The 17,119-nt window shown below is 35.7% G+C and overlaps 1 long non-coding RNA gene across 1 annotated transcript; it reads left to right on the top strand.

Annotated features, from left to right (window-relative positions):
* Positions 1-1,653: 1,653 nt before the first annotated feature.
* Positions 1,654-4,917, top strand: LOC124898180. Its single transcript, XR_007055091.1, has 2 exons — positions 1,654-1,923; positions 4,369-4,917. It is a non-coding gene; the product is annotated as an uncharacterized LOC124898180 (long non-coding RNA).
* The last annotated feature ends 12,202 nt before the right edge of the window (positions 4,918-17,119 follow it).

Raw genomic sequence — 17,119 nt, 5'->3', positions numbered from 1 at the left:
GGTGGATATCCAACTATATTTCACCTTTAGGTAATGAGACCTTATAGATCGAGTGTCATAGTATGATAAAGAACGGTCCGTTGACATTTGATTCCATGTTTTGGTGGTTACTCACCCGATATTGACTATTCCCTACTACTACAGATTAGGTGTTTACTTGGAGAGAGCAGCCCTGGTTCCTAGTCTGATGTCGGATATGCTATTAATTTTATAGCTATCCTCCAGCATGAGATCCATGATAGAGAATTTGGGGAGATAATGAATTTTCCATTCCCTTGCCTGATTCAGAGGTTATGTGAAGAGGCAGGTGTAGTTGAGATATCGAGAGTAGATGAGAGAATACGTCTAATAGCCACTACACAGACTAAAAGTATAAAGGTATTGCACGTCAAGTTCTTCCTAGGAGATCAAGTGAGTCTGCCGTAGTAACTCGAGCCCAGACTAAGGTTCCTTTAGTTTCCACAGAGCCTCGTGATGTACATGGAAGAGATGTGAGAGTTAGCATTGATCTTGAGATAGAGGAGCAGAAAGAGGCCCCAAATTTGAGTACTCAGGGCAAGAGAACACTAACCACTTCTTCATCAGCTCCATCTTTGACCTCAGAGCCGATGGGTGTATATTTAGAGCCTTCTCGCCAATCCACTATAACTCCTGCTACAAGTAAGATTACTATATCCCAAGAGTTATTGTAGAGCTTAGTAGATAATTAGAGAAGGCCATTGATGCTCAGTTATTGGTTTTTCGGACCGACCTGACTACTCTCTATAAGCAGATGTGATCAGGGGTTCGAGCTAGATTTGAGATGGCAGAGGCTAAATGGAAGGCCACACGGAGAGCTTTCCTATCTGAGCTACATGCTGATTTCTAGGCATATCTTGATAAGCTTAAGAGATGGGTTACAACTTGATTTATAGAGATAAAGGCACCAGATCTAGCCAAGATGAGGGGGGAGATGGATATATTATGCGCAAAGGTACGCTCTCTCACAGAGAGCCATGTAGCAACCATTTCTTCAGTCATAGCACTACTATTCTAAATATTACCTCTGCGTGCACCCATATATATAGATTTCTCCGGGGAGGATGAGGAGAAGGTCCCGATAATTTGGGCCAAGAGAGATCACATGGAAGACTTGTAGGATCTTGATATACAATATGACCAGGCTGTTAAAAGTGCTAGGCATTCTTTGATGGATAATGTAGTTGCTGAGAGATAAAGCATGATGTGATAGTAGTGGGTGCATCTTCTAGTAGAACACCGCCACCATCACCGCCTCCGCTAGCTAATATGCCCTTATCTAAGGATGCCCATGACATAGGTACCTAGTGCATCCTAGGTTTGTCCTCATTCCCTTTGTTTTATATTATTTTTGTGCAGTAGGGACAGTGTGCAGTTATTAGTTGGGGTTGGGGTATACCATAGCCGCCGTTTTTTTGTTGGGTCTATGGCAACGGTCTTTTTAGCGACAGTTGCAAAAGTGTTGCTATACACTATCTATGGCAACGCTTTCAATCATTGTAAAGAGACTTCCCAAATTAAAATCTCATGTTATAACTATCGCTACTGAACATGAACCGTTGCAATAGGTATATGTATAGCAACACTATTTAAACTTGTTGCCAAAAAAGCATATATGGAGACACCTAACGAAAAATTAAACCATTGCAATGGACATATATATTATTTATTAATTTCCCTCCAAAATATTTCACAAATATGCCAAAATATTTTTCATTTTATTAAAACATTATTTTTCTTTCTTAATAGAAAACCCTCAGAACGAAAGCAGCTAATTGACTTACCCTTTTTCAGACAAACAAACCAAACGCCTCAATCGATTTACCCTTAGAACAAACAGCAAATAGTTAATGATACACTTTATTACAACGAACAACCAACAATCTTGACAAATTTGTTAGTGAGGTAATAGATTAGAGTCACATTGCAAGAGAATAAGGCAACGACTTCCAATCTTCCAATCTGTTTTTGAGTCTCATAGTGAAATTTTTATATGTTTTGAGCTCTCAATTTGTTAGTGAAATTCCAAAAACATTCAATTTTGTGGATTATTATGATTTATCTCTCAATCTATTAGTATTGTTTAATTTGTTGTTTCATAGCTAACCCACTTAATATATTGGGGTGTTCTTTAAATTAGGGATTTCTTCAATTTGGGGATTTTAAGGTTAGTCTATTCTTCTCAATTTCAACCTAATTTTTTATCTTGATTTTAATTTGGGTAGTCTCTTTATTTTATTTTAGCTGTACTGTGTGTAGATTGACATCTTCTTCATTATGACCTTCTTATAGGATCAAATTATATTGCTTAAGTAGTCTCTCTGTTTTATTTTAGCTGTTGGAGATAGATGGTCAGCTTCTACCTAGATTTGTAATGTTTCAACTTTATTAATAAGAGAAATTTGTTTAATAAACAAAATATTTTGTCTTAGCTTGCTTGCCTTTCTTGTATGAGTTAGTGTTAGAGCTGGTTTTTACTTTAAGACAATTCATATCATTTGCTGAATGCAGAAAATAATAGATGTGGTTCTTTCGGTTTCAGCTTCTTGGTTTCTTTTTCCATCCCATGAAATACAAATTTAATCATTAAATATATAAGAGAGTTTCATGTAAAGTTCTCATAGTTAGTATGTTGTTTTGTGTGTTCTTTATGAAGTAACCATATGATAAAACTATACTAATTATAGTATAGCAGAATTTGGGAGATTGTAGAGACGAAATTATGTTGTTAATATGTTGTTTTGTGTGTTCTAAAGATATACATGAAGGTGGAAAAAAGAAAGACTTCACCTGCTATTTTGAAAAGCTTTTCTAGTGTATCAGGTAGTATTATAAGCTTCCCATTTTTCTCCTATAATGAATTAATGTTCTATTTCATGTGAATGGTAACCCTCTTCTTGATGGATTTTTTCCCGATTGCACTAGTTTGACTTGTATTGCCTGAATATGTAGAATAGGAGACCTCATTTCTTGAAGGCTTGAATTGACTACTCTTTTTTTCTTTATCTAATCTAATGAAATTGCCCTCTTGCTAATTTAATTCACTCTTATTTACATAATTTGATAGGTACTCATGCATGCTTTTGTTTCATCGACGATTTTCTCTAGCTATTCCTATCCACCCTTTTGATTCAAATTAGTCTTTTTTCCATCTTCTTTCTAGTGGGCTCAGAGCTATTTCAATACACCTCTTGGAAACTGCAAAATAATCAAGAACCGTTTGGACTTTATGTACCTATCATTCACCTTTATTTTCTGCTTGTACCTTAGCTCTAGCTTCTAAATTTTGGATATTTATACTAATTAGGTCGCTAGGCAAAGAAACTAAGCTTTCATTCTCGAATGATAAATTTTGCATATAATCTTCAACCGGAAAGTGAAACTAAGCTAGAACAGTCGTAGTACTATAGATAAAATAGCAGCAAATAACTCCAACATAAAGGAAAACTAGCAAAGGCCAGTTAGAATGCATACATCAAATACCTCCCCTCGTTGAGGTGCTCTTCTATGATTTTCTGATTATTAGCATGATGATCATCAGAAACTCACCTATAGCTTCAACCAATCATAGAACCATTTTTCTTGTGTGAATTTCGTTCACACAGCTCGTCCAAAAAATCTTGTAAGTGTCAATAATGTAGACACAGACCTACAAAAAGGGGATTAAACTGTATAAACAACTGACAGAGCCAGTAAAAGAGGCATTACCTCTTAACTGATGATGACATGTATTAGAAGGAAGAAAAATATGCAGATTAGTCAAGGATTAAATATGTGAAGAAAAATTAATGTTTTACGCCTTCAAACAACAGATAATGATCAACTGTTATTGTAGAGGTTAAGATAGAGCTGCCCCCCAGATGGACGATGACCAGTTCATTGCTTCTATAACTTCAACCTCACAAATGCCTCCTTTATGACACTCTGAACCTCACCAATCTTCTTATTAAAAGAATGCTGAGTCCAAGTCAGATTATGATGTGTATAGGACACAAAAACCTAACCCATCTAAGGGTATCTAGAACTTCCAACAATCCAAACACCATTTAGTAACAATTTATTCGCACTTTGGAATAGGGAAGATTTATCCAGTACCTGATCTTCAGGCATCAAACCAGGCCATCCAATACACACGTTAGTAAATCCCCCCTTAATTCAACCACACCTTAGACTGTAATTGAATAAGATGTTTTCTGGTTCCTCTCGATATGCCACTTTAAAAATCAGCAGAAACACTAATTTTAGGAGCAATTATAGGTATATGAGTTGTATACATTGATCCCGCAACATTGGGGATCCCTGAAATAGCCTCATACTCATCCTTTACATTTTGCATTTTCTCTTTATCAGGCCATTGGAGATACTTGGGCATCAACACAGTCTTAATCGCAGTACAAACTTCAAGCACGTGTTTATGGAAATCGAAATCCCCAATCCAAACCACTTTGAGACCAATCTAAGAGGTTCTCCAGAAGCCCATCTCCAAAAACAAACAGCTACACATTATTTCACTGGTACATCATATCGTAGCATCGTATTCTCTTTGGCAAACACAAAACTCAATTCATTACATATCAGTTCAAATGTATCTTTTCCCATTTGAAAAGCTTTCTTGAACTCCTCTTCAGGGAAATTAGCACTGTTACATTGATCCCACCAAGCTTTTGATCTATTCTTCACCCACAATCGTATTTAGGGAGCACCCTTTTCACTGGCTTTATTACTCAAAATGATTTCTTCCTGTGCTGCAGCAGCAGAATGGCACAAGAAGCAGTAGAAGTAGAAGTTCAATTCCCTTGGACTTTCTATTTACGAACACTATCTAGCTGTTGTAAATTGGAATGATGTTTTTGAATGTTTGAATAATAATCCCACATCATTTTAGTTGTTTTCTTGTGATTTGCGTCCAATAAGAGTTTATTCTCTGCTTTTTCCTTTGCAAATTCCTCTTGTTTTGATTTTTCTTATTTTTCAAGTAACAACAATGAGGTCATTATCTCTTTTAGTTCCTTGGTTTTTACAGCACCTTGATTTTCCACCCCAATTCATTATTTTCGTCGATGCTAGTGTTGTACTGATTACTTGGGGTTTCTTGAACGACTTCTTTGTTGATGTTACTTCATATATGGCCAAAAGGGGATGCAAGTAAACTTCAGAAATGGATTAGGGACAAACAACTTACTTAGATATTATATTTTCTATTAAAAAAAGTGTATGACAAAAAAGGAATTATTGTTTTCCCTTTTTTAGGATGCGTTGGTGATTGGTCAGTGCAATAGGATCCGTATATTGATGAGGTTTTGACTGTTTTGGTATGTTCTAGGAATTTACTACGTCTGCTACTTTGATATTTTTATCCAACTAAGAGTGCTCTGTAGTTTATCTAGTTCTTTGATGTTTTGCTGCTGCTCTGATTATCTACTGCAGTTTTTCTCCAGTAGTGCTCCTTAAAGCATAGTAGCCTTAACAGATTGTTGTCTATAGCTTGATATATAAATTTGATTGTGACATTTTCAATTATCAATGTTCACTTTACGGGCATTGAATTAAGTTGGTTACAAGGAACTCTACCATTGGAACATACAGAACAGTGAAGGAAGTCTTAAATTCACAAGTCTTGTTCTACTGCAATATGTCACCAATGTTTTTTGTCATTTACAGACTTCTTTAATAGAATTGAGTGTTCACAAACATCCCATGATCATATCCACGAAACTGTCTATACCTGAAAAGATCATGTGAACAGTCATTCTGCAGAATCTTCAAGTGTCAGTTCAAGTACAGGGGGTCAGGTTGAAAGTTGTTGACCTTTTAGTTCTACAGCTTCTCTAGCTGAATAAGTTTACTTGTCTTTATTTTGGTTAATTATTTTCTAGAAATTGTTATTCATCATTGAAGATTAGCAGAGTGCGGTTGGTGATTTTGTACTTTTACTGCAAGGACAAGAACGTTGTACTAGTTGCATATTTTGGATTTAAATTACTAGCTTTTGGGTTTAAGTTACTAGCTTGTTGCATATTTTGGATTATGAGTAACGAATGATTTTGTTTTGTGATGTGTATATATTGTGTTATAATTTATTATGTAAGTAAATAAAAATTTACATTAATACGAGTGACTATTTATATAAACCATTTCAATTTAATAACATGTGGCAACAATCGTTGCAATATCTCAATGAGCCATTGCAATAGGTAGTAAAAAATCGTCGAAAAAGACCAATAAAGCCGTTGTAATAGTTTAATGAAATAGTTGTAAGAGATTCAAAAAATATTGCAACAAAATAACAAAAGTGCCGCAATAGATGCTATTATAATGATTTAATGTTGTTGCAATAGAATCTATTACAACGGTTAGTAACCGTTGTAATAGATGAAAATAGGCGTCTCAATAAATAAAAAAATATCTATTGGTATAGCTTCACCTATGGCGACGACTTCAGCCGACCGTCGCATAAATCATTGTCGTAGACCTATCGCAATGCCCATATATAGGACGCTTTCTTAACCGTTGCGATAGAGCTATGGCAATATTTTTATTTTCTATTGCAACGGTTTAGCAACCGTCACCATAGCGGTAATTTCTAATAGTGATGGCTAGGTGGATTGCCAGTTAGTTTTCAACTTTTGGTGATATGACCCCATGGATTGAGGGGCATGGTATGATCAAGAAGGTCCTATTGACATTTGAAGTCAAGTTTTGGTGGTTGCTGATCAGATACCGATTGATACTCACTACTTTTAATAATATGTTGACATAGGTGGGAGCAACACTGGCTGCTTGTATGATGGTTGAATATGCTGTTGATTTGTTGTTATTCTTTGGTATGAGTTACGTAACAGAGTATTTAGGAGTTAACTTATCTTTTATTCCCTTGTATGATTCAGAGGCAATGTGATAAGGCTAGTGTACCAGAGATACTAAGAGTAGATTAGAGGGTACTTGTGATGGCAACTATGCAGACAAATACTTTGAAAGATCTAGCACATCCAGGCCCTTCAGGAGATCCAGAAAAAAAGGCCACAATACCATAGACCTATACTAAGGGCCCAACAATATCCACAGAGCCTGATGAGGCACATCGAGGTAATATGGGTGTTAGTATTGATATGGATATAGGGGACCAAATAGAGTCTCGAGACTCTATCACGCAGGGAGAGGGGATGCCAACTACTTCTTTTTCACCCGGCTTCGACATTAAAGCCGGTTGGTGTATCTTTAGGGCTTACTCGCCCAACCACTATAGCTTTTGCTAGGAATAATCACTATATCTAGTGAGATTTTACAAAGCTTAGTTTATAGACAGAGGGCCATCGATGCTCGACTGAGGGTTGTTAAGACCGAGATGACTACCTTATGTGAGTAGATAAAATTAGGGGTTAGGACTAGATTTTAGCAGGCAGAGGCCTGATGGGAGGCCGCACAAAGAACTGCACTATCTAAGCTACGTGCCAATTTCTAGACACAGCTCAATCAGTTTGAGGGATGGGTTACAACCGAATTCATAGAGAAAGATATGTCGAATCTAGCCTAGATATGGGAAGAGTTTGATATATTACAAGCAGGGGTACACTCTCTCACAGAAAAACATGTAGCATTTATTCCTTTAGTTATACCCCTTATGGTCCAAGTATCACCTCCATGTGCACCGAGACAGTTTGGTTTCTACGCGGAGGGTTATGAGGGGAACCCAATAGTTGGGGCCAAGAGAGATCATATAGATGACTTGCAATATCCTAATTTGCCATATGTCCAAGCCATTAAAAGGTCCATACATAATTCGATGGAGAATACATCCATCGATAGGCAGAGGCATGCATCTATAGCAATAGGTTCATAATATAGTATACCACCGCCACCACCTCTGCCAGTTGATATTCCTTAATCTGGGGATGCTCATGATTTAGGTGCATAGTGCATCTCAGGTATGTTCTCACTTCCCTCTATTTTTTTAGTGCATTAAAGACAGTGCATAATTTTTAGTTAAGGTGGGCACACCATGTCACTGCGGGTTTTTGTTGTGGTGCCTCTTTTCCTGTCGGTTGAGGTATGGTTGTAGAATTGACATGTCTAGGATAATTTTATGTCGTATTATGTTTTACTCCGATTGTATTGTCTTTTTTGTAATTGGGAGATTTTTATGTATTTAGGGTAGTAGTCATGTTTTGATTGATTTGATACACCTCAAAAAAGTTTTATTTTAGAACTTTGTGAATGTATACATGTGTAAACATTGTGGATCTTGTTATGACATTAGAGTTAAGGACATGATGATCATTTGCTAATAATTGCATGAACTAGATAGGTAGTAGTTGGTAATATCAACTCCGTGCCATGTGTGTGTGAGATACTACCTAGTTCCCTTTGTGTGTTGAATTCAGAATTTTCCTGGTTAGTTTTGCCTAGGTTGAAGGAAAGTTCGTAAGGAAAGGATCGTAAGCTAATTTTTATTTTAGTCCACTTTTAGCCTAAATGACCTTTTATATGTAAATGATATTTCTTTATCCCTTTTGAACAATCTAAACCTATTTTTCTTGTTTCACCATTCACCTTCCCATTTATACGACAATGAAACTTTTTAAGCCCTGACCTTCCTTTGACATTATGCACCTCAACTTTGGAAAAATTCCTAAGTTGAGTGTTGCTATCATTGGGGTGCGTCGTGTAAAAGGGTATGAAGAATGATAAAATAAGAGAAAAAGTTTGTAGGGCTGGGTGTGGTATAGAAATAAAAGAAAAGGAAAAAAAGAAAAATCATACAAAAGTGAAAAAGAGTGAATAAAATATCACACCCAACCTCAATGTGTAAAAAAGAGTAAAAAAGGAGAAATAAGGGTGGAATAAATAGAAAATTGGCTAGTAAGTGAGACTCCAAGGTTAGTGTAGTGCAAATAAGGCATAGTCACTTGATATGTCCACATGTACCATGCCAACCCCAATGCCTGCATTACAAATAAGAAAAGTGCTATAGAGATAATAACTTGACTATCTGAAAGCTAAGGTAAAGAATATAAGCCTATGGTACTTGATACACATTGATTGGAACTTCTCTTTTGAGTGCAAGTATCTATGGACCGTCCCTTTATTAAGATGCATTATTTCATATGAGTGAGTGGGACATCTTTGTGTGAGGGCACTCGAGTCATAGTGCTAGCTATTTGTATGTTTTGGGTAGTGTAACTTGTACATGTGCATGGTTTTCTGTTGCTAATGTAATATCATACCTTGATCCCATTGTGTCATATTGTTATGCTTCATGTTCATACATAGTTGGTTTGGAAAAGTGATATAGGAGGGGAATGTTGTGATTTGAGCTTTAAAGTGTTGACTGTCTGCCTTGAATAGCTTAAATTTTCCTAGTTAAGCGTCATTTTTATTTTTGTTGTGTTTAGTTGCCTGAGGACATCCAAACATTCTAAGTTGAGGGTATTGTTGTGCTATAGAAGTATAGTACTTTTGATGATAAAAATGAGGAAAATATGCAATTTTCTAAGGTTATTTTGTTAGCTATGATGCATTTTGGGTATGTTTTGCAGGATATCATATTTGTATACTGAGTTCATGAAAAAGATGAAAAAAGGTGTTTTGGATACTTTTTGGAGCAATTATGAATATTCGGGACACTTTCCATCTTGTTTGTGATCAAAGCATGATTGAGATCTGAACAAGAGCTGAAAAGATGACTCACGACACTTATTAAGTCAATTTGTAGAGAACAAGTACGCAAAGAAAGTACCAGAAGTCGAAAATATTGAGAGCTGATTTGTAAGATTTTTTCATCTGGTACCTACTCCCTGTACCTGCGCCTAGGGTCAGGGCATAAGTGCAGACCACATGTGGCCACCAACCCAGTTTTCTCCTATTTTGTTTGGGCTTTGATTTTAGGGTTTCCTCATATACTATAAATACCCTTTATGTGGTTTTTAGTAGGAGTTACGTAGTTTAGATACTAACAAACATATTTTGATTCCAAGATTCGATTTTGATCTCGGGATTCTCTTTTATTGACTTCAGTTGATTAATTTAGTTAAGGTTGCGGGTTTTAATACTTCTTATCATTGTGATTTCATCTATGCTTTCGATTATGAATGATATTGATTTTTTCACTCGCATGAACGACTAAAACCCATAGCTAGGGTTGTGGAAACCCTGGAGGATTGATGAAGTAGGAGAAGTGTTGTTGTTATTCCGAACTGATACCCATGCATGCTATAACACCCCATACCTTCCAACACATATACGGTTAAGTGAATTTGACAAAAATTATTTAAACTTGAGATAGTAATGTAATGCCCGTATTCTGTGTATACTAGTTCTAGTCATATGGCACTTGATGTAACCTCTTATGTAGGATAGGTACCAAGTCTCTTAAAAGACTAGTAATGGTTTAAACTAGATTAGGAGGTTACTACAATGTGCATACATTTCAGCATGTGTTTGGTCAAGTTAACTCAATGAAAGTATTTAAACGTGAGATAGTAAGGTGGTATTCTATCTTAAGGTTTATAGTGGTCAAGTATATATAAGAGTGAAGTTAAAAAGCAAATGGGCTATGATTTAAAATATGGAATAAAATAAATAAGTTGCTTGCTTGACTTTAATTAAGCTAGTAGGTGAAAAGTAGGTGAATCACCTGCTTTGACTTATTGACCAACCTAAGAACCAAGTAGGTGCATCACCTACTAAGACTATTTTGATAAGTGTATGGGCCAAAGAACAACCATTACCTACTTGAAAAATATGGCCCAAATAAGAATGAGGAGAATGGGCAGCCCAAAACCCCCAATCTGCAAAGCCCCAATATTATTAAGTCCAACAAGGCCAAAGTCCATTAAGAGGAATAAATTAAGGCCAAGTAGGTGTGTCACTTACTTTGGCATTTGACCACCTTAAAAATGGCTAAGTAGGTGCATCACGTACTTGATCAAAATATGGCGGAAATTGGAAAAATAAAGGCGGTTAAGGCAGCCCCTTTTTAAGGTCTAAGACCAACACTTTCTGTTCATTTTTCTTTTATAAAATTTCAGATTCTATTATTTCTCTCACAAACTCTCTCTTAGCTTCATATTGCAGTCCTAAAATCCTTTAGGGTTCCTAGAAATTCATCCTCTTTTCAAGCTAAGTGTAGGATAGATTCTCTTTCTCCAAGCTGGTTGCCCACTCTCTTCAACTCTCCAATGTGTTTTGTCTTATTTTCTTGGTCCAAGTTTGAAGGAATAGATTATGTTCTTGAAGGAGTAAAAGTTAAAAATCATAAATTTCAAATTAAAGGTAAAGTTACTGCCCATTCTTTACCCTTTCTATTTACAAATTTGGTGGAGAATTTTGTAGGTCTTTTGTCATGAACTTGTGAGCTGGTTATTGAAATCCCTGAATTCAATGTATTCTTGTTATGTTACCGCATGTTTTAGGCTATTTAGGAGTTTTTTAAGATATGCATATTGGGGGACAATTTGATTGACTTTGAAAAGTGACATTGGCAGTTATATGTAAGTATGGAAAGAGTTGGTGGTGATGCACCACATAATTGGGGTTTATGGGAGCTTGTTTCCTATCACATTTTGTTGAACTATTTGTATGTGTTTTGAAGCCCAAGAATTATCGAGGTACTTATTACGGAGATCATATAACATATAGATGTGATTAGAGGAAAAGGGGGTGAAAGAGCATACTTGATTTGAGGAATTAGGGGCTACTGCTCGGTTAGTATTTCGGTGAGATCAAGTAGTTCCTAATTGATCGATTAGCTACTAATACTATTTTTACCACTTATTTCATTGTAGATTAATAATCTGAAGGGGAGAAGGTTAAGTCGTAGAATTTGTGTTGTACAACAAGGTATGTAAGGCTTTTCGATTCAATATTCTTTGGCATGAAATCTTATTCTTTTGTTACTTGCAACAAGGGGAGCTTCTAAGTGATACTCATGGTAAAACATACATATTGATGATGTACAATCTCAATGTAGTTAATGATCTCCTTCCTACTACCCATGGTTTCACAAATGTGTCAAAGTACTTCTGCATGTCTTTATTATCCTGTATCGTGTATTTGTACTTCCAAGTACTAGTATGATAAAGGTACTCTAAGTAGTAAGTTTCCTGGGTCATAAGTAAAATAATGTTTATTGAGTCAATACGACCCTACATTACACATGTTATGAGTATTTATATGTTGGAGGAGTATTATGTCCAATATATATTTTGTATACGTCCTTATATAGAATATGCACTTTTCCCTAATATGGATCTGCCATGGCTTCACAAGTATGTTTTGTAAGTCCAATCTGCAAGGCCCCAATATTATTAAGCCCAACAAGGCCAAAGTACATTATGAGGCGTAATTAAGGCCAAGTTGGTGTGTCACCTACTTTGGCATTTGACCACCTTAAAAATTGCTAAGTAGGTGCATCACCTACTTGATCAAAATATGGCTGAAATTGAAAAAAAAGAGGCGGTTAAGGAAACCCCTTTTTAAGGTCTAAGACCAACACTTTCTGTTCATTTCTCTTATAAAATTTTAGATTCTATTATTTCTTTCCCAAACTCTATATTAGGTTCATATAGCAGCCCTAAAACCCTTTAGGGTGCCTATAAATTCATCATCTTTTCAAGCCAAGTGTAGGATAAATTCTTTTTCTCTAAGCTGGTTTCCCACTGTCTTCAACTTTCCAATGTGTTTTATCTTATTTTCTTGGTCCAGGTTTGATGGAAAAGATTATGTTTTTGAAGGGCTAAAATTTTAAAATCATAAATTTCAAATTAAAGGTAAGTTTACTGCCCATTCTTTACCTTCCTTATTTACAAATTTGGTGGAGAATTTTGTAGGTCTTTTATGATGAACTTGTGAGATGGTTTTTGAAATCCTGGAATTCAATGTATTCTTGTTATGTTATCGGATGTTTTGGGATATTTAGGAGCTGTTTAAGATGTGTATATTGGGGGATAGTTTGACTTTGAAAAGTGACATTTGTAGTTATATGTAAGTATGGAAGGAGTTGGTGGTGATACACCACATAATTGGGGTTTATGGGAGCTTATTTCCTATCGCATTTTGCTATACTATTTGTATGTGTTTTAAAGCCCAAGAAGTATCGATGGACCTTTTACAAAGATCATATAGTATATATTTATGATTAGAGGAGAAGGGGGTGGAAGAGCATACTTGATTTGAGGAATTAGCGGCTACAGCCCGGTTAGTATTTCGGTGAGATCAAGTAGTTCCTAATTGACTAGTTAGCTACTAATACTATTTTTACCACTCATTTCATTGTAGATTAATAATCTGAAGGGGAGAAGGTTAAGTCGTAGTATTTATGTTGTACAACGAGGTATGTAAAGCTTTTTGATTCAATATTCTTTGCCATGCAATCTTATTCTTTTGTTACTGCTAACAAGGGGAGCTTCTAAGTGATACTCATGGTAAGAGATACATATTGATGATGTACGATCTCAATGTAGTTAATGATCTCCTTCCTACTACCGATGGTTTCACAATGTGTCAAAGTACTTCTACATGTCTTCATTATCCTGTATCGGTGTGTTTTTACTTCCAAGTACTAGTACGATAAAGTTACTCTAGCAGCAATTTTCGTGGGTCATAATTAAAATGAGGTTCATTGAGTCAATTCGGCCCTTCATTACACATGTTATGAGTATTTATATGTTGGAGGCAAATTTTTTCCAATATATATTTGGTGGAGAATTTTGTAGGTCTTTTGTCATGAACTTGTAAGCTGGTTATTGAAATCCCTGAATTCAATGTATTCTTGTTATGTTACCGCATGTTTTAGGCTATTTAGGAGTTTTTAAGATATGCATATTGGGGGACAATTTGGTTGACTTTGAAAAGTGACATTGGCAGTTATATGTAAGTATGGAAGGAATTGGTGGTGATGCACCGCATAATTAGGGCTTATGGGAGCTTTTTTCCTATCACATTTTGTTGAACTATTTGTATGTGTTTTGAAGCCCAAGAATTATCGAGGTACTTATTACGGAGATCATATACCATATAGATGTGATTAAAGGAAAAGGGGGTGAAAGAGCATACTTGATTTGAGGAATTAGGGGCTACTTCTCGGTTAGTATTTTGGTGAGATCAAGTAGTTCCTAATTGATCGATTAGCTACTAATACTATTTTTACCACTTATTTCATTGTAGATTAATTATCTGAAGGGGAGAAAGTTAAGTCGTAGAATTTGTGTTGTACAACAAGGTATGTAAGGCTTTTCGATTCAATATTCTTTGGCATGAAATCTTATTCTTTTGTTACTTGCAACAAGGGGAGCTTCTAAGTGATACTCATGGTAAAACATACATATTGATGATGTACAATCTCAATGTAGTTAATGATCTCCTTCCTACTACCCATGGTTTCATAAATGTGTCAAAGTACTTCTGCATGTCTTTATTATCTTGTATCGGTGTGTTTGTACTTCCAAGTACTAGTATGATAAAGGTACTCTAAGCAGTAAGTTTCCTGGGTCATAAGTAAAATAATGTTTATTGAGTCAATACGGCCCTACATTACACATGTTATGAGTATTTATATGTTGGAGGCGTATTTTGTCCAATATATATTTTGTATATGTCCTTATATAGAATATGCACTTTTCCCTAATATGGATTTGCCATGGCTTCACAAGTATGTTTTGTAAGTCCATATGTATTCATTGCTCTATTCTACCTAATTATACTTCCAAGTATTGGTATGACAAAGTTATTCTAAATTGGAAGTTCTATGTGCTACTCTAGGTCAAATGAGGTTTATCTTGTCGGATGAGTTCTTAAATTGTTCCACTGAATAATTTAGATGTCCTAACTTATGATGTATATTTTTCCTATGTTAAATCTGTCGATGCGCTTTATTGGTTCCCATGTTCATGTAACCCCTTTCATTCAATATCATTTACTAGAAATTAAGTCCATATCTTATGGCTTGATAAGTGAAATGTCTCCACTTGATATGTGTTTCAGTTTGACCAATCAAATGCTCATTGTGTCACATAAACTGCTAAGTATTATGTTGGTGTTACAATTGTTTTCCGTGTCATTGTTACTACCTTAAGTCCATAATCACATGTCTCGTACTATGGTTGGTTGTCCCAAAGCTAACACTATGACCACCAAAATAACAATCTTAAAGATTAAAAAACTGACGTAAAGTAAATATACTTATATGTGGGTGGTAGATCAGGGGAAAAAGCCTAGCATGGGCTGATCCTAATTCATGGATTTATGGGTGGTATCCCAGGTGTAGAAGGAACACCTATCATAGGTTGATCCCATTATCGGGTGGTATCCCAGGGGTGAAAGGAAATCCTAGCATGGGTTGATCTCAATTTGAGTATTGATGAGGAACGTATCCCAGGGGCATAATTTCTAGCATGGGTTATCCTCTTTTACCACTGATCAGCTAGTCACTTGTATCACATATTAACAAAGTTAATAAAGCAAAGCAGAGCAAGTAAAAAAAGAAATGTAATGTACACGATTCCATAAGTATACGCGAAGGTGGTCTTCTATCATTATCTATTCATTTGAACCTGATTTTTCATTTGAGCTCATGTTTTACATATGGTTATTTTATGCCTTACATATTCAGTACATTCTCTTGTGCTGACGTCCTTAATCGGGCACACTGTGTTTTATGTTGCAAGTATAGGTACTCCAGCTATAATAGATCTCCCCAATAAAAGTACTGGATATTCAGCGGCTTGTGGTGAGCTCTAAGTTGATTCAGAGCTTTGCCGAGTCTGTAGCATGCATTTTTGTATTGTATTAGTTATGTGTATGGCAGGGTTCTATCCCGTCCTAAGCTAAGCTGTCCATCTCTTAGAGGCTTTGTAGACTAATGTTAAAGAAAAGTGCAGTGAGGTCTTGTCTTTTGCTATTAGAGGGTTCATTGGCCAAGTTAGGCATACCCATAAGCCTATGTATGTTGGTATTTTATTCGAGCATCTTTCTTATACTTGTCATGGTCTTAGGATTATCACAGTTACATGTATGGTAAGCATAGGTAATAAGTTTGTTCTCTTGGTCCATTAGGGCATCGGGTGCATGTCCGTCTCATTAGTTTTGAGGCGTGACAGAAGTGTTATCAGAGTAGGTCATCCTAGGGAGTCTATAAAGCCTTGTCTTGTAGAGCCTTACTTATCAATGTATTGCGCACCACATTTATAATTAGGGGGCTGCTTGGACATTTAGGAAATTTCTCTTCTTTTGTAATCTAAATCCTATGATAGAGCTAACTTCAGAAATATATACCCATTCATTCTATGGTCTACCATCATACAGGTTATGCCTATTATGGCTAATATCAAATATTGTAAATTGCTAAGGCATGTATTTCTTATGAGGCAATCTCCAGAGAAAGGTCTTATGTTATTAAAAGTTAGAGAAAAGCTTGTTGAGGTTTCTACATTACTTGCATCGACATCCGTATTTGCACCTCTTGTATTATATTAGTTCATTAAAGTGGGATATAATAAGATTATGCATATGCTATAAAGTAAATAGTTACCTAGTCGTAGAGATGAGCTATGGCATTTCCCTCTGTATAGTCTCTTAGGAGGATGTGACTAATTCACGGGACCAAAATTTTCTCAAACCTTACTCTTTAGTGTTCATAGGAATCCTATAAAGGATATTTTGTACTTTGTTAGTAATATATATAGAATCTTTAGGCATATATTGGAAATAAAGGTGGTTGAATTGGCTTTATGTTAGTTAAAAAATGTGGCAATAGTATAGTTCGGTAGGTTAACCTCAAATGGTGTTGGTTACAGATTAGTTGGCTGATAGAGCCCATGTGCTTATTCATAATCCCGAGTATGTTAGTAGTTGGAATTATTGATATGTATATATGACAACCCTAAATAGGTTAGAACATGTGATCTTTTATGTGGTTAGAAAACTCATAGGATAGTTGTTCAATTGTTTCATGTAAGAAAATTATATGTATAATAAAACTGTCTTGTTGTGATCTATATTTTAGTTATATAAGAAAATGTGACTAAAGATTTCGGTTGAAAATGTTAAGGGGTTAGATATAAGTTATGATATGCTAGAATATTCAAATTAAGGGAAGGCTCTGTGT

The sequence above is a fragment of the Capsicum annuum genome, chromosome 4 (assembly GCF_002878395.1).
Source record: "Capsicum annuum cultivar UCD-10X-F1 chromosome 4, UCD10Xv1.1, whole genome shotgun sequence".
NCBI lineage: Eukaryota > Viridiplantae > Streptophyta > Magnoliopsida > Solanales > Solanaceae > Capsicum > Capsicum annuum.
This window is presented reverse-complemented; position numbering and strand designations above follow the sequence as displayed.